Source organism: Apium graveolens, chromosome 11 (genome assembly GCF_009905375.1).
Source record: "Apium graveolens cultivar Ventura chromosome 11, ASM990537v1, whole genome shotgun sequence".
In the NCBI taxonomy this organism is placed as follows: Eukaryota; Viridiplantae; Streptophyta; class Magnoliopsida; order Apiales; family Apiaceae; genus Apium; species Apium graveolens.
In genome coordinates this window covers 107177119-107192455 of record NC_133657.1, presented here as the reverse complement: position 1 = coordinate 107192455, position 15337 = coordinate 107177119, and positions in this window count along the sequence as shown.

The window sequence follows — 15337 nt, the reverse complement described above, 5'->3', positions numbered from 1 at the left end:
ACCTAGGTCGTGAATCCTAGTCGAAACTTAACGACCAGGAAGCAAAGAAAGACACAAGTTTTCGACCAAAATCCAGGTCGAAGGTTCGACTAGGATCCTGGTCGAAATCCAGGTCGTGGATCCTAATCGAAGTCCTTCGACCAGAATTGGAAAGCTGGACCAAAATTCGACTAGGATCCAGGTCTAAATTTCGACTAGGATCCTGGTCGAAAAAGGGCTGAAAATTTGAGAACATTTGTGAAAAATTACAGAAAATTTGGAAAAATCTCGGAAAAAAGGGAAAATTCCTGAAAAATACCAGAAAATTCCTAAAAATAGGGAGAAGACAAGAAAATAGAAAGGGAAGTTTTTAAACGACCCTGAAGCCGCATACAAGGGAAATCGTTGTAAACGTGTAGGTCGCTCCACACTTTACACAAAACGATACCCTGAAAGGGAATGAACGAACTTAACTTTTATGAAATCTTATGCGGTTTCCCAAAAGTTGGGGGGAAAATGATAGGGATAAATAAATCTTGATTGTGTAATTAAATATTACAGTAATTATACATGATTTGGGCTGCTAGGCCCAATAAGAAGATGTATGACATTCAGACCAAAAAGGTTAACACATTGATCAGACCTGATGGACCAGATCAGGCCTGATGGAACAAAGAATGCCCAAAAAACCCTGAATATTAATTAATTTCATAATTAATTAATAAGGAAAAAATCAGCTGTTGAGAAGAGTCCCAATAAGGACATAAATCCTTGCAGATTAGCCTCCAAGGGACCTAGAAGGATAAGGAATCAGTTTCCTACTATTTAGGACTCCAAAGTCCATTCTAATTCTGAGACCTGGCTACCAAGTCTCCTATACCAAGTCCAATTTAAGGACCATCAACATCTATATAAAGGGTCTCACCCCACAAATCAGAGCTACGTTTTTTGGCTTGATTCTCTAATTCACAGAGATACGTAGGCATCTCGTAAAGGCAGAGTTAAGCTACGAAACACGAGAGCAGCCATTAAAGGCCTTGAGCTCCCGAACCTTAGCAATAAATACAGCAAATAATAACCTTAGTTTTTTATCCATAACAAGTACAAAGTACGTAATAGATATAAAAATTTAAGCAATAAAATATTTGAATTAAAATTTATTGAAGTAAAGAATAATTATTGAGTTCAAAATTTTTATAAAAAATATTTATAATCATTTCGTGCATCGCACGGGCTAAAAGCTAGTAGAAGTAAAATGCATCTAAGAACCTTAACATGGTAAAATTACTCGATGTGCTAATATGAAATTGTATGTGTTTGAAGATCTTAAGAAATTGCTAATGTTCTAAAATTCGGGAGTACTCGGGATTATGAACCGATTTTAATATATACGGTTAAAACTTATTTTTTTTATTTGATTTGGGTCAAATTCAGGCAAAACTTGTATTATTCGAAAAAAACTCAATTTTAGAAAAAAAGAATAAAAAAGAGTAATGTTCAAAAAATAACTTGTAAGTGGGTACTAGTTAATAGGCAAATAAATACACTTCTGAGTATTTTTAGTGTTAAAATTATTGTAAAAGGCTAGCCAAAATTTTAAAAAAAAATAATTAATTATATTACATATTATGTATAAAATATTACAAGTTTAATTCATAGTAAATTAAAAGTAACATGTCATTAAAAAATTTTGAGTTTTATATCGAGTATTCTTTCGAGATACTCGAAAACATAATTAATTATTTTGTATATCATTTATTCATAAAATACTTTAAGTTAAATAAATACTAAAATTGAAAATTAAGAATTTTGTTTTATCTGAATTTTTAACCGAGTACTCTTTTTAAGTAGTTCCCGAATACTTAGAACATTCATTATTCTATACCTTGGCCGAGTCAAATCGAGTACTGATTTTTAAAATTTGAAAATTGTACAGGATACAGTCTGAGGACGAAATAATCTGAGTATATACTTTATAAAATTTTATCACTTATTTAATTTATCATACTTATTTTATGCAAAAATTGGTTTTTTTTCGTAATTAAGGATGCAACACTCCAAACACATTTCTTACCACACTGAAATATTCAAATTTTATGAAAAGTAGAAGTAAAATGCATCTAAGAACTTGATTTATACGAAATTGTATGTGTTTGAAAATGTTAAGAAATTGCTAGTGTTCTAAAATTCGGGAGTACTCGGGATTATGATCCGATTTTAGTATATTCGATTAAAACTTATTTTGTATTTAATTTGGATCAAACTTAGGTATAACTCGTATTATAAAAAATCAATTTTAGTAGAAAAAAAAATTAAAAAAGGGTAATGTTCAAAAAATAACTTGTAAGTGAGTACTAGTTTGTAAACAAATAAATACACTTTTAAGTATTTTTAGTGTTAAAATTGTTATAAAAGGCTAGCCAAAATTTTAAAAAAATATATATTACATATTATGTATAAAATATTACAAGTTTAATTCATAGTTAATTAAAAGTTACAGGTCATTAAAAATTTTCGAGTTTTATATCGAGTATTCTTTCGAAATACTCCAAACCAAACCAAACCAAACATACCCTGTATATCCCGCTTATCGCAGGGTCTGGGGAGGGTAAGATGTACGCAGTCTTCCCCTCATTCAAAAGAATGAAGAAACTATTTTCCGAAAGACCCTCGGCTTATGTGTGTGCATGTGCACAATATGTAAAAGGTGTAACAAATTTACATAAACTAAAATTTGATAACATAAATAAATATAAGTCAAGACAAACTTTAGCCTATTGCGTAGGACTTACCGAAATTTAAATGTAATTTTCTCTTGACCACAAAATTATTTTACCACCCGTTGACTATGAATTCAAATTGCAAAATAATTCACCAACCACACCCGTTTTTTCCCTTTTTTGTCATTCTAACTTCTAATAACATCCTCCAAAATGCCTTTGCCGTCGAGATTATCATCTTTCTTCACAAACTGTGCCATTTCTCTTTATGAGTTCTTGGCAAGAAGTGTTTTTTTGTATATGTATAGATTATTTGTGTGTGTCTATTGGGATAGTGGAGTCGGGTAATGAAAATATGGGTAACCATTGAGATAATAACTGCATGTCTCCGGGAATACCAAATTCTCTTTTCCTGGATTCCATATCTTTTTTACAGAGAAATCATATGGATGCAAACTCACGTCCTCTTGATCTCTCTTTGTAAGTAAATCGTTAGTAGATCTCAGTAGGCTATAATTGAAGTCATTGGGAAGGCAAATTTTGTAACCGTCGCAGAGAAAAATACACAAGAAGACAATTCCTTTCATGCCTTGATGGAGAGGGTAGTATATCCTATATACTATAGGCTGTACTTGGATATTTGCTTCCTGTGCAGCATCAGAGTTATTAACTGTTGATCCCAAACGTAGTTCAGTAAGACTTTTAATAGCTGAATCCAAATCGTCACCGCATTCTTCAAGTGCTCTCTCAAGAAGCTGATTAATTATCTTGTATATCATTTATTCATAAAATACTTAAAGTTAAATAAATACTAAAATTAAAAATTAGAATTTTGTTTTATCTGAATTTTCAACTGAGTACTTTGTTCAAGTAGTTCCCAAATATTTAGAACATTCATTATTCCATGCGAGTCAAATCGAGTACAGATTTTTAAAAATTTGGAAATTGTACACGAAACAGTCAAGCACGAAATAATCTGAGCATATACTACTGGTCCAAAGTATATTATTCTGATGGTAGGTTGCTTTGAAGCAGAGCCGCTGAGAATGGAGCATGCGGTGAATGTTACTAGTACACAAAGATTTGTGGGTAGAAGAAGAAAGTTAGCTAGGTCGGAGTATAATATTTGTGCAGTTTATTACTCTTCCACTACTAACAAACAACTCCGAATTTTCAACTGAATGAATCATCATTTTGGACTTTGGCAGTCGAAATGTTAAGGGAATCTGGGCATCTCCAAGAATTTTGATCTAAATATTTAAATTTGGATCAATAATTGATTCGAACTTTAATCTAAATTCTTTGATTAATTTTAATAGCGTGATTTAAATTTTGATCCAAATTACCTTTTATATATTATAATATGTAAATATCATATTAAACTCTTTATTATTAAATTTAATGTTTAAACATAACTATTTATATTATATCTAATAAATTAATTAAATCAAAAATAATTTCTTTTACCACACTTCAAAAATATTAAAATTAGTGAATTAATTAGCTAAAATAATATTCACTTCATTAATTAATATCTAAAATATCATTAACATTCATTAATTAGTCATAAATCAATTTTAAATTTAACAAACTTAAAATTATCTAAGTAATAAAATTATCATTTTATATTAAAGTAAATTTGGATTAGTAGACAGTATTGAACCAAATTTGAATCAAATTTGGATCAATATTATTCAGTGATCCAAATTTGAATCATGGTTTGAATCACTATTTTAGGAGAATTCGGGATAATCTGTCACAAATTTAAATTTTTAGAAGACCGTTCAAAATATCCAAAATAATCCCTCTATTTTAATAAATTGTTAATATTCGAAATAAAGGGTTCACGTTCCTACAGTATTTAGGAGACCGCAAATGCAAGGGATCCCCGGGCAGATTGGTACAACATATCTTTTGTCATGATAAGAAATATTTTAATATTTCGTTGGACGGATTTAGATACATATTTAATTTTAATTTTTAATATCTTATTGCCTATGTTGTACTTGTAGTAGCGAATTTAGTTAAAAAAGATAAAGTATAAATAGACGGATGGCCCAGAAAATATTTTTGTAATATTATTGGATTCTAGGAGGGATTATTTCCCGCGCTACGCGTTCTAAATATATTTAATTTTAAAAAAAATATTAAATAATATAAAGAGAAATGTTTACGTAACTTTTGAGTTAATGAAAAAATGTACGCGAATATACTTTTTCACGTATGTTAGAAAAATATATGTTGTCTTGTCATAATTTTTGTTTTAAAATATAATTAACTAATTTTAAATTTTGTTTGTAATAAAATCAGCACATGTTTCATGTTTTTTCATATGATATAGATTAATTTTAAGGTATATTACAAATTAAGGAAATGATTTGAGAATAATTTATTTAATTAATAAAAAAATAAATAATCTCAACATGTGTTTTTTAATTTGTGTTGATTAATTTATAAAATGTGATAATTATTAATTTATAAGCATATAAGGATTCAAATTAAAATATATTTTGTTCTGATATTATTTTAATGATAAAATGTAAAATTTAATTTAATAATCTTTACAAAAGTTTCAATAGCATGTATATTGTAATATTTAATTTAAAAGAATTTAGATTTATATTTTAAGATTAGGTAATTCATACCCAACGTATCTTTAACAAAGTGTTGGATTTAGGCACAATACCGTTAACGGCAAACAAAACATAGAACGTGATAATTATAAATTTATAAAATATGATAATTATTAATTTATAAGCATATAAGAATTAAAATTAAAATATATTTTGTTATGATATTATTTTAATGATAAAACATAAAATTTAATTTAATAATCTTTACAAAATTTTAATAGTATGTATATTGTAATATTTAATTTAAAAGAATTTAAATTTATATTTTAAGATTAGGTCATTCATACCCAACATATCTTTAACAAAGTGTTGGATTTAGGCACAATAACGTTAATGACAAACAAAATATAGAAGAGAGCTCTGCCGAGGGAGAATCGATGGCTACTACTTCAAATCAGGGAAACCAACTCTCTCAATCAGAAGATTATGAAAATTTTTTGGAGGTTAGTAATCCCATCTATCCATGTTTTAGTTGTTGTCAATTGGTTGTAAAGTTCATGGCTAATAGTTTGTTTAAGACTTTAATTTTTATTCAGATATCAATTTTTAGTATATGTAATTCTCCGTTTGTATGTATAAGAGTATTCCATGTATTGATGTTGATTGCATGTTTTAGTTCAGAGTCATATAGACAATGATTTGATTTCAAATTGATATAATTAGTTCACCGCTGGATTCCTATACTTTTGTATAGCAAATTGCTAAGATTTCCAATAGTAGATTATTCACGAATTTTTGAAAATTTCTTCATGAACTGTTTTGGATTGAGTTTTAAATTTGAATGTTCAGGAACTTAAGAGAAAGCACGACTCATGGAATATTGACTGGGATATGGGTAAATATGTCAAACAATGTTTTTCATTGCTTGTTGGATGCTTATTTAAAAACTTAGGTATACATGATTGATAAATGTTAAATGTAGGTAGAGGACGAAAACCGTTAGGCATCTTTGTTTCTGCAAATGTGGAGAAAGATGAGGATGGAGCATTTGTAAGTTTTTAACTAATTGTATTTGAACGTTATTAAGAAGTTGAATTTATATTGTACCTCACTGCATTATCTATCCAAAATTGCAGAGGGTTCCGTCTAGTTTTAAGAAGTTGAATTTATATTGTACCTCACTGAGTTTATAGTTTTAACTGATTGTTCTATGGAAAACAACAATCCACATGATGCGCAAATTGGAATGAATCTCCAGTTTTCTAAATTATTGGCTGGAATTCTCTTGAACTCTAAATGTCATGGAGCGGTAAATAATAATATATAAGAGTATAATATAACTATTCTGAATACCTTGTTGTATTATGTTCAGGAACAGACTGGACAAATTATGATTGGACAAATTATGTTAACATGTTCAACTATTGTGCATCACATTCCTAGAACTATAAGATTCTGAGATCAAATGTGGAAAAGCGGAGACATGGTGAAGTTCAGAACTGGCCAAGGAGTTTGGAATATAAAAATAGTGCTAAACGGGACAGTTGCCATATTTTCGCGTGGATGGAGCAAATTTGTCAAAGATCTTGACTTAAAGGAAGATGACAATCTGCGCTTCACATTACAGCAAGACAGTGTTGTTCCAACTTTTAATATTAAAGTCAATCCTCCCAATTAGTAATTATCCTCCATATATTTCTTAGAATCTGAACCTGCTACTTAACAGTATCAATGTAATTTGGAGACTGAATTTTGATATTGTGATGTTGTTGGAATACTCTTTATATCAATTTGAACGTGTTCCATGTGCTTATGCTTTAAATTACATTAAATTATATTGTAATTTTGTATTTTCATATGCAACTTAAGTTTTCAGGCTGGTGATGAAACCTTGAACCGAATCCTTAATATTAAAAATGGGAGTGTCGTTTTATTGTCAATAGCAGACTAATATATAGTTTTTATATATTTTCAAGTTGATGACTCATATGCACATGGTAAACTCTACCTTTTTCGTTTTGATACTTATCTATAAATTTGGTTTGCTCTCATAAACCTCTGTATGTTTGTAATTATTTGCATATTGTAATGTATAAACTTTTTTTTTGAAAATCATTTCCGGTTGAAATTCGATCTCAAGAGATTGCTACATCTTTTTTTAAATTTTCTTTAGTTGGCACATATATTTTTTAGGTAAATCATAGTAGCTATAAAGTTAGAAAATTGAATTTAACGTTAAGTACATCACGGACATTGTCAAACTACAACATATGGATATTCTTTTTGCAAATGCATCATATTTTTCTGTGAGAATATATGATTACTACATATAAAGTGAAAATTCATCCCTCTTAATGTTCTATCTAATTTGAAAAATGTATTGACAGACATGTTCAAGAAGTACAAAAATGTGATTAATGTTAAAACATCCACTCCAATTCATGATGTCATGCTACTAAAGATTAAAGCGGATAGTATTTAAATTTAATTTCCAAGATAAAATAGATCCAACCATAATAGATAATTGTCAAAAATAGTAGGATGTATATAATAGGATGCATATTCACATGCTAATTACATTCCTAACGCTGAGAAACTCTGATGCATACACTTAGCCACATTCATAGGCTGATTCATGAGTAATCCAAAACAATGTAATGTTCCTGATTCATATCCTCTTGCAGTAGAAGTGACGATCTTCAAACATGAGGAAAAGAATGAGTATGTGAATATGCACAGTATGCACCAACACATGTAAAATGATTTTTTGTAAACCTTTTTAAAAGTATCTTCTCATAATGAGGACCTAATCAGCATATTCCTTAAGGACACATCACAAAATCAGAGTAGCATGACAGTTGAAAATAGGAAAAAAAATATTCAAATTGTTAACTACCATTCGGTTATTATAGATCATGGTAATTGTTAAATTTAGCAGAAAAGAACTGCCAAAAACTACCAGCCATTCTCACATGTATATATACCTTTGGGTATTTTTAACAGTTAGATGTATATTACATATTACAAAATGACTTCAAGAAGTGAAAAGAGGAAGGGATGGTCAGGCATAAAGAATGTAGCGGAGCAAGAGTTGTAAAATTTGGCTGTAGCGTGCGCAGAATTCAATAATGACATGGAAGAAACAAAGATTTTCTACTCAGAGATGTATGCTACAATGGAAAATAGGCAATCTGAATTGTTTGCTCGTTCTATTGGCCTTGAGGAACAATTCAAGTAATACTTAAATGTTTATATGTTTTTATGATTTATATTGCTTTATATTACAAATTTAATGGACCCAGTTTCAATATTTCACAGCGAAATAGAAAGTACTCTGAAGAATGGATCAAGGAAAAAACGTGGAGAGTCATCACAGAGTAGTACTGAAATTCCATATTCTTATATAGGGAATTCACGCAGATTCCTAGGTGATACGTCCACATCTCTACATGGCCATGAGAACAAATTCAAACAGAATACAAAAGAAACGGTAAGTGCATTTGAAAAGTTTGATGATGGGTGGAAAGAACATCTTTAGAATTTGAATGCTCGTGCTGATATGTTGATTGAAGAAAGTGGAAAGCTTCCCATATTATTAGATGATTATGCTCAAAATATATAAAATATGTTGTAGTTGATATACTGTGATGATGTATTGTACTTCCTCTACTTCGAGGATAGTAATAAACATTTTTATGCAATAATTGCATATATGATTGATTGTTTATGTTGGATTACTGTCATGTTGTGTTTACTGTGGATGATTAAAAAGATATATATACATTGAACAATAATTACAAATGCAGTTTATTCTATATCCAAATTTGTCTTCCTTACATGATAGACATATATCACATTCACATACATTGAAAGAATTTTAAACCTGCACAACCTGGCCATCAATTGTTGGTTCGGGATCATTAACTTAAAAGTCTTGAAATCTTGCTTGCTCTAGCCCAATACCTAAATCCATATTTAGGAAATTATGTTTATCTGCAACAGGCCTATCAAATGTTCGAAGGTCATGCGTATCTTGTCTTCCAAGTGTTACCAAACGACGTGCAACTGCATTCCTATTAGGATGAACCAAATTAAGTTCATAACGGATATTCTTATCACTAAGCCTTGAAAGAATAAGTCTAAAAGTCTGTCTGGAATATGGTGTAATCCCTTCTTCTTTGTAATATTTGCATTCTCGGTATGCTTGTATATTGTCGGTTTCAATGATAACCCGTTCGTAAGAATTCTGGAATGCACGGCGCATGCCTAATAAAATAGCCCATAATGCACTATTCAAATTTGTAAGTCTTTGAATTGTGCCATAAGTAAGTCTGAGAAGATGACCTCATGCATCTCTTATAACAACATCAATACCATTTCTATTATCGCCTTCAGGAGCATTCTGGATAAACTCACTATGGACATTGATCTTGACCCAACCATTAGAAGGAAATTTCCATACACGCTCAACATGTTCCATTATCCCTAAATGTATAAGACAAAAGTTAACTATTTCAGGGATTTATTTGATTATATGTAGGGGTGAGCATCGGTCGGTTTGGGCGGTTTGGAGGGTCCAAACCGAAATTAACGGTTCCCTAAAATTCAATCCGAAACCAAACCGTTATGTGAAAAAACCAAACCAAACCAATCCGTTTAAAATGGTTCGGTTCGGTTTGGTTTCGGTTTAAACCGTTTTCGTATAAAATAAAATTAGAAATTAAATTAAACTTGAATTTGTAAATAAGAATCGAAATTTTGTATCATATTATAGAAATATATTTTCTATTTTGTTAGATATATTTGATAATGTCATGTCTAATATGATTTATGTTTAGTTTTCAGATCTTACTTAAACAGGACAAATCATTACTTAACTGAAATCAGCACTTATACTGAAGTCAGAACTTAAGTTATCAGTACTTAAGGTTCAGGAGATATTTATCAGGAGATAATATCAGGACTTAAAGGAAACTTTCAGATAAGGAAGGCGGCTGATTGAAAGGAAACAAGATCAAGACAAACGTAAGAAGAAATATGCATGAAGAAGGAATTCTGTGAAGAATGGAATACTTGGAAGAAAAGATAACTGATTGATATATTTTAGGAAGCAGAATTATATTCCATATCAATTAGCGATTATCTTGTAACTGTGTGATATATAAACACAGACATAGGGTTTACACTATAAGTGTTATCATTATCGAGAATATTATTCATTGTAACACTAGCAGCTCTCGTGATATTTGTTCATCACTGAGAGAGGACAGTTCTACATTGTAACAGAGTTTAATAAAGTTTGTTTTCTGTTACTTGTGTTCTTTGAATTCGATTTGATTGTGCTATACACTGTATTCAACCCCCTTCTACAGTGTGTGTGACCTAACAAGTGGTATCAGAGCCTATCTATTAACACACAAACAGTTTAAGATCCAAAACCAATCATGTCTGAAGCAGAAACTCCAACCAAGCCCATCAAAGCTGAAGAACCCCCAAAGACTCAAATTCATAGTCGATATAAGACTATTAGAGTTCCCATACTGAAACCATCTGAATATCCCATATGGAAGGTGAGAATGACTATGTTTCTGGAAGCTACAGATCCAGAATATCTTGACAGAATCAATGAAGGACCTCACAAGCCAACAAAACTCGTTGTAGTAGTTGTAGGTGAAGCAGCAAAGTCTGTACCAAAGGAGAAGAGTGATTAAACTGCTGAAGATATCACATCAATTGCTAAGGATGCTAAGGTATAACACTTGCTGCATAGTGCCATTGACAATGTAATGTCAAACAGGATAATTAACTGCAAGACTGCAAAGGAGATATGGGAGGCGTTGGAGACAAGGTGCCAGGGAACTGATTCGATTAAGAAGAACAGGAAGACAATACTCACTCAAGAGTATGAAAACTTTGACTCAAAGCCTAATGAGTCATTGACTGATTTATATGATAGATTTGTCAAACTCTTGAATGATTTGTCACTAGTTGATAAGGAGTATGATCTTGAAGATTCAAACCTTAAATTCCTGTTAGATTTTCTTGAAAGTTGGGATTTGAAGGCAACAATTATAAGAGACAACTATAATCTTGATGAAACAACTCTTGATAAAATTTATGGGATGCTCACGACTCATGAACTTGAGATGGAACAAAGAAGCAATAGGAAAGGAGGAAAGTCAAGGACAGTTGCTCTTAAGGCTGAAGAAGAATCCCCCAAGGCAGCTACCTCAAGGAAAGGCAAGGGAAAAGTGCTCATCACAAAGTCTGATACTGAGTCATCAAGTTCTGATAGTGATGATGACTCAGAAACTGAAAGCTTGCCTGAGATGGATGCTGATGAAGAGATGATGAAGCTGTGTGCTCTTATGGTGAAAGGAATCACAAGGATTGCATACAGGAAATTCAGAAAGGGAAAGAGGTTTTCCAGGAAAGGTGCAAGTTCTGATAAGAAGAGTTTCAGAAAATCTGAAGGCAAAGGAGGAAAGTCTGACAAAGGAGATTACACAAATGTCAAATACTACAACTGTGGTGAACTATGCCTTGATGGACAGACACTTCAGATTCTAAAAGTGAGGTGAACTATGCCTCGATGGCAAATGCTGATAGCAGTCCTGAAGCTGCTGAGTTAAAGGTACCTCAAACTACTTATGCCTTTAATACTGATGACATTAATGAGTTGAGAAGATATCTTAAAACCATGTTCATTAGTTATAGAGATTAAACTTTAACATGTGAAAGATTAACTTCTGAAAATCTTGCTTGGAAAAAGAGGAATGATTATTTAGAAAAAGAGTTAGTCATGTTCCATCAAACTCAGAAAGATAGAGATGATGCTTTCTATGTTAGGGATAAAGTACTTAAAATGAATGAATCTCTAAAGACTGAGTTAGAAAAGGAAAGAGAGATTATCAGGACTTGGACTAACTCTGGCAGAACAACTCAGAATTTGTTAAGTAGTGGAAACTGGAAAGAGGGCTTAGGTTATGGAGATGATAAGAATGATAAAGGAACTGTAGAAATTAAGCCTATAGTTGTTAAACAAAAGCCAAAGTTAAAACCTGTTAAGTTTGTAGCTGTAAAGTCTGATACTGAGAAATCAGAAATTAAAGAGGAATTAACTTCTGACAAACTAAAACAGAAAAAGACAACTGAAGTAAACGTAGGCTTAATGACAAAGAAGCGGCTTAAGCATAAGCTGAAAGATGTAAAGAATATAAACAAGGTAAAGTCACCTAGGAAAAATAGGAATGGAAAGGAAGGTGTGAATAAAAGCAATGATTATAAGCCTGTTCCTAATGCTCCTAGAAAAATATGTCATAACTGTGGAAGTTCTAACCATCTGGCTTCTTTTTACAGGAAGAATAAGAACATAAACTTTTTACCTTCAAAGTCAGGAGTTAAGAGTCAGTCTGTTAGATATAGGCCACAAAATCCTTATTTTCATTGTGGTAGTTTATGGCATTCCATTTATACTTGTAAGGAATATCATAGTTTGTACTATGATTATTATCAAATAAAACCTTCTTTAAAGAAAGTTAGCATTGTTCCTTCTATTGTAAGTTCTGATACAAAGTCTGATAATGTAAATGCTGATAAGAAAAATGTTAACATAAACTCTGATGCTAAATCCGCTGCAAATGTTAACAAACCTAATAAGGCCAAAGGATCCAAGCTAGTTTGGGTCCTTAAAACTAATCATTAGTGGTCTTTGTGATTGCAGGGCAACAGGAAAAATATCCTAGTTCTGGACAGTGGATGCTCAGGACATATGACTGGAAATAAAGCCTTGCTATCAGACTTTGTGGAGAAGGCTGGCCCAAGTGTTTCTTATGGAGATGGAAACATTGGAAAAACACTGGGATATGGCAATATCAATCTTGGGAATGTCATCATTAAAGAAATAGCTCTAGTTTCAGGACTTAAACACAATCTGCTAACTGTTAGTCAAATCTGTGACAGAGGTTATCATGTGGATTTCTTTGAAGAACACTGTGAAGTTGTAAGCAAATCTACAGGCAAAGTTGTTTTGAAAGGATACAGGCATTATAACATTTATGAAGCCAAGCTTTCAACAAGTACTGATGGGTCTGCAATCTGTCTGGTGAGTATAGCATCAATTGAAGAAAGCTGGAATTGGCACAAGAAACTCTCTCATTTAAATTTCAACAATATAAATGAATTGGTCAAGAAAGATCTTGTGAGCGGACTGCCAAAATCAGTATTTGCTCCTGATGGCCTTTGTGATTCATGTCAGAAGGCTAAACAAAGAAAATTTTCATTCAAGAGCAAGACTGAATCATCAATTCTTGAGCCTTATCACCTACTTCATGTAGATCTATTTGGTCCAGTGAATGTCATGTCTATTGCAAAGAAGAAATATGCTATGGCCATAGTAGATGAGTTCACCAAATACACATGGGTGTATTTCTTGCACACAAAAAGTGCAACTGCATCTATCTTGATTGATCATGTCAAGCAACTGGATAAATTGGTCAAAGATTCTGTGAAGATCATAACAAGTGATAATGGCACTGAGTTCAAGTATTTGACAATGGAAGAGTTCTGCAAAGACCATAAAATCAAGCAGGAATTTTCTGCTCCTGGAACTCCACAGCAAAATGGAGTTGTTGAAAGAAAGAATAGAACTCTTATTGAAGTTGCACGAACTATGCTTGATGAAGCAAAGCTACCAACCTATTTTTGGGCTGAAGCTGTACAGACTGCTTGTTTTACTCAGAATGCAACACTCATTAACAAGCATGGAAAGACACCATATGAGATGGTGAAGAAAAAGAAGCCAAATCTGAAGTATTTTCATGTATTTGGATGCAAGTGTTTTGTTCTTAAGACTCACCCTGAACAGCTATCCAAATTTGATTTAAAAGTTGATGAAGGAATTTTTGTTGGGTATCCACTTTCCACAAAAGCCTTCAGAGTCCACAATTTAAGAACAAGGGTTGTCATGGAATCTATCAATGTCTCCTTTGATGATAAGAAGATTACTGGACTTGAAGATTTCAATGATCATGATCAGCTGAGATTTGAAAATGAAGAATTAAATTCTGATACTGAAAATCCTGACAGTCTAAATCCTGATACTGCAAACTCTGATGGATTAAACTCTGATGTTATTGAAACTGTGGTGACTATGCCAAAGGAAGATGCACCTGTGCAGGGGGAGCATATTGAAGATACAACCATATCTCAAGAAGCATCAGAATATACAACTGGCTCTTCAAGTTCTAATTCATCAAGTTCTGATAAGCCAAGTTCTGATAATTCCGAAAACTCAATTTTTGAAGGATCCAACTCAGAGAGCATAGTTTCAGGGGGAGCATCATAAAATGTTGATGAAGATAGCATGGATCATGGGGAAGCATCTAGTTCTAGAGAAAACCTTCCATCTGCAAAGAAGTGGACTAAATCACATACACCTGACTTAATTATTGGAAATCTTGATGCAGGTGTCAGAACTAGAACAGCTACTTCAAGTGAATGTCTCTATAATTCTTTTCTTTCTAATACTGAACCAAAGAAAGTGGAAGAAGCTCTTCAAGATGCTGATTGGGTGCAAGCAATATAGGAAGAGTTAAATGAATTTGAAAGAAACAAAGTCTGGACCCTAGTGCCAAGACCAAAGAACAGATCTGTTGTTGGTACAAAGTGGGTGTTCAGAAATAAAACTGATAGTGATGGCATAATTACAAGGAATAAAGCAAGGCTGGTTGAAAAAGGATATTCTCAACAGGAGGGAATTGATTATGATGAAACATTTGCACCAGTTGCTAGATTGGAAGCCATAAGGATATTTTTGGCTTATGCTGTTCACAAAAAGTTTAGTGTCTTTCAAATGGATGTGAAAAGTGCTTTTCTCAATGGAGAGTTAGAAGAGGAAGTATATGTTGAACAACCTCCAGGCTTTGTAGATTCCAAATTTCCAAATCATGTCTACAGGCTTGATAAAGCACTTTATGGCCTTAAACAAGCTCCAAGAGCATGGTATGAGACTTTAGCTCAGTTTCTTCTGGAAAGTGGATTTAACAGAGGAACTATTGACAAAAC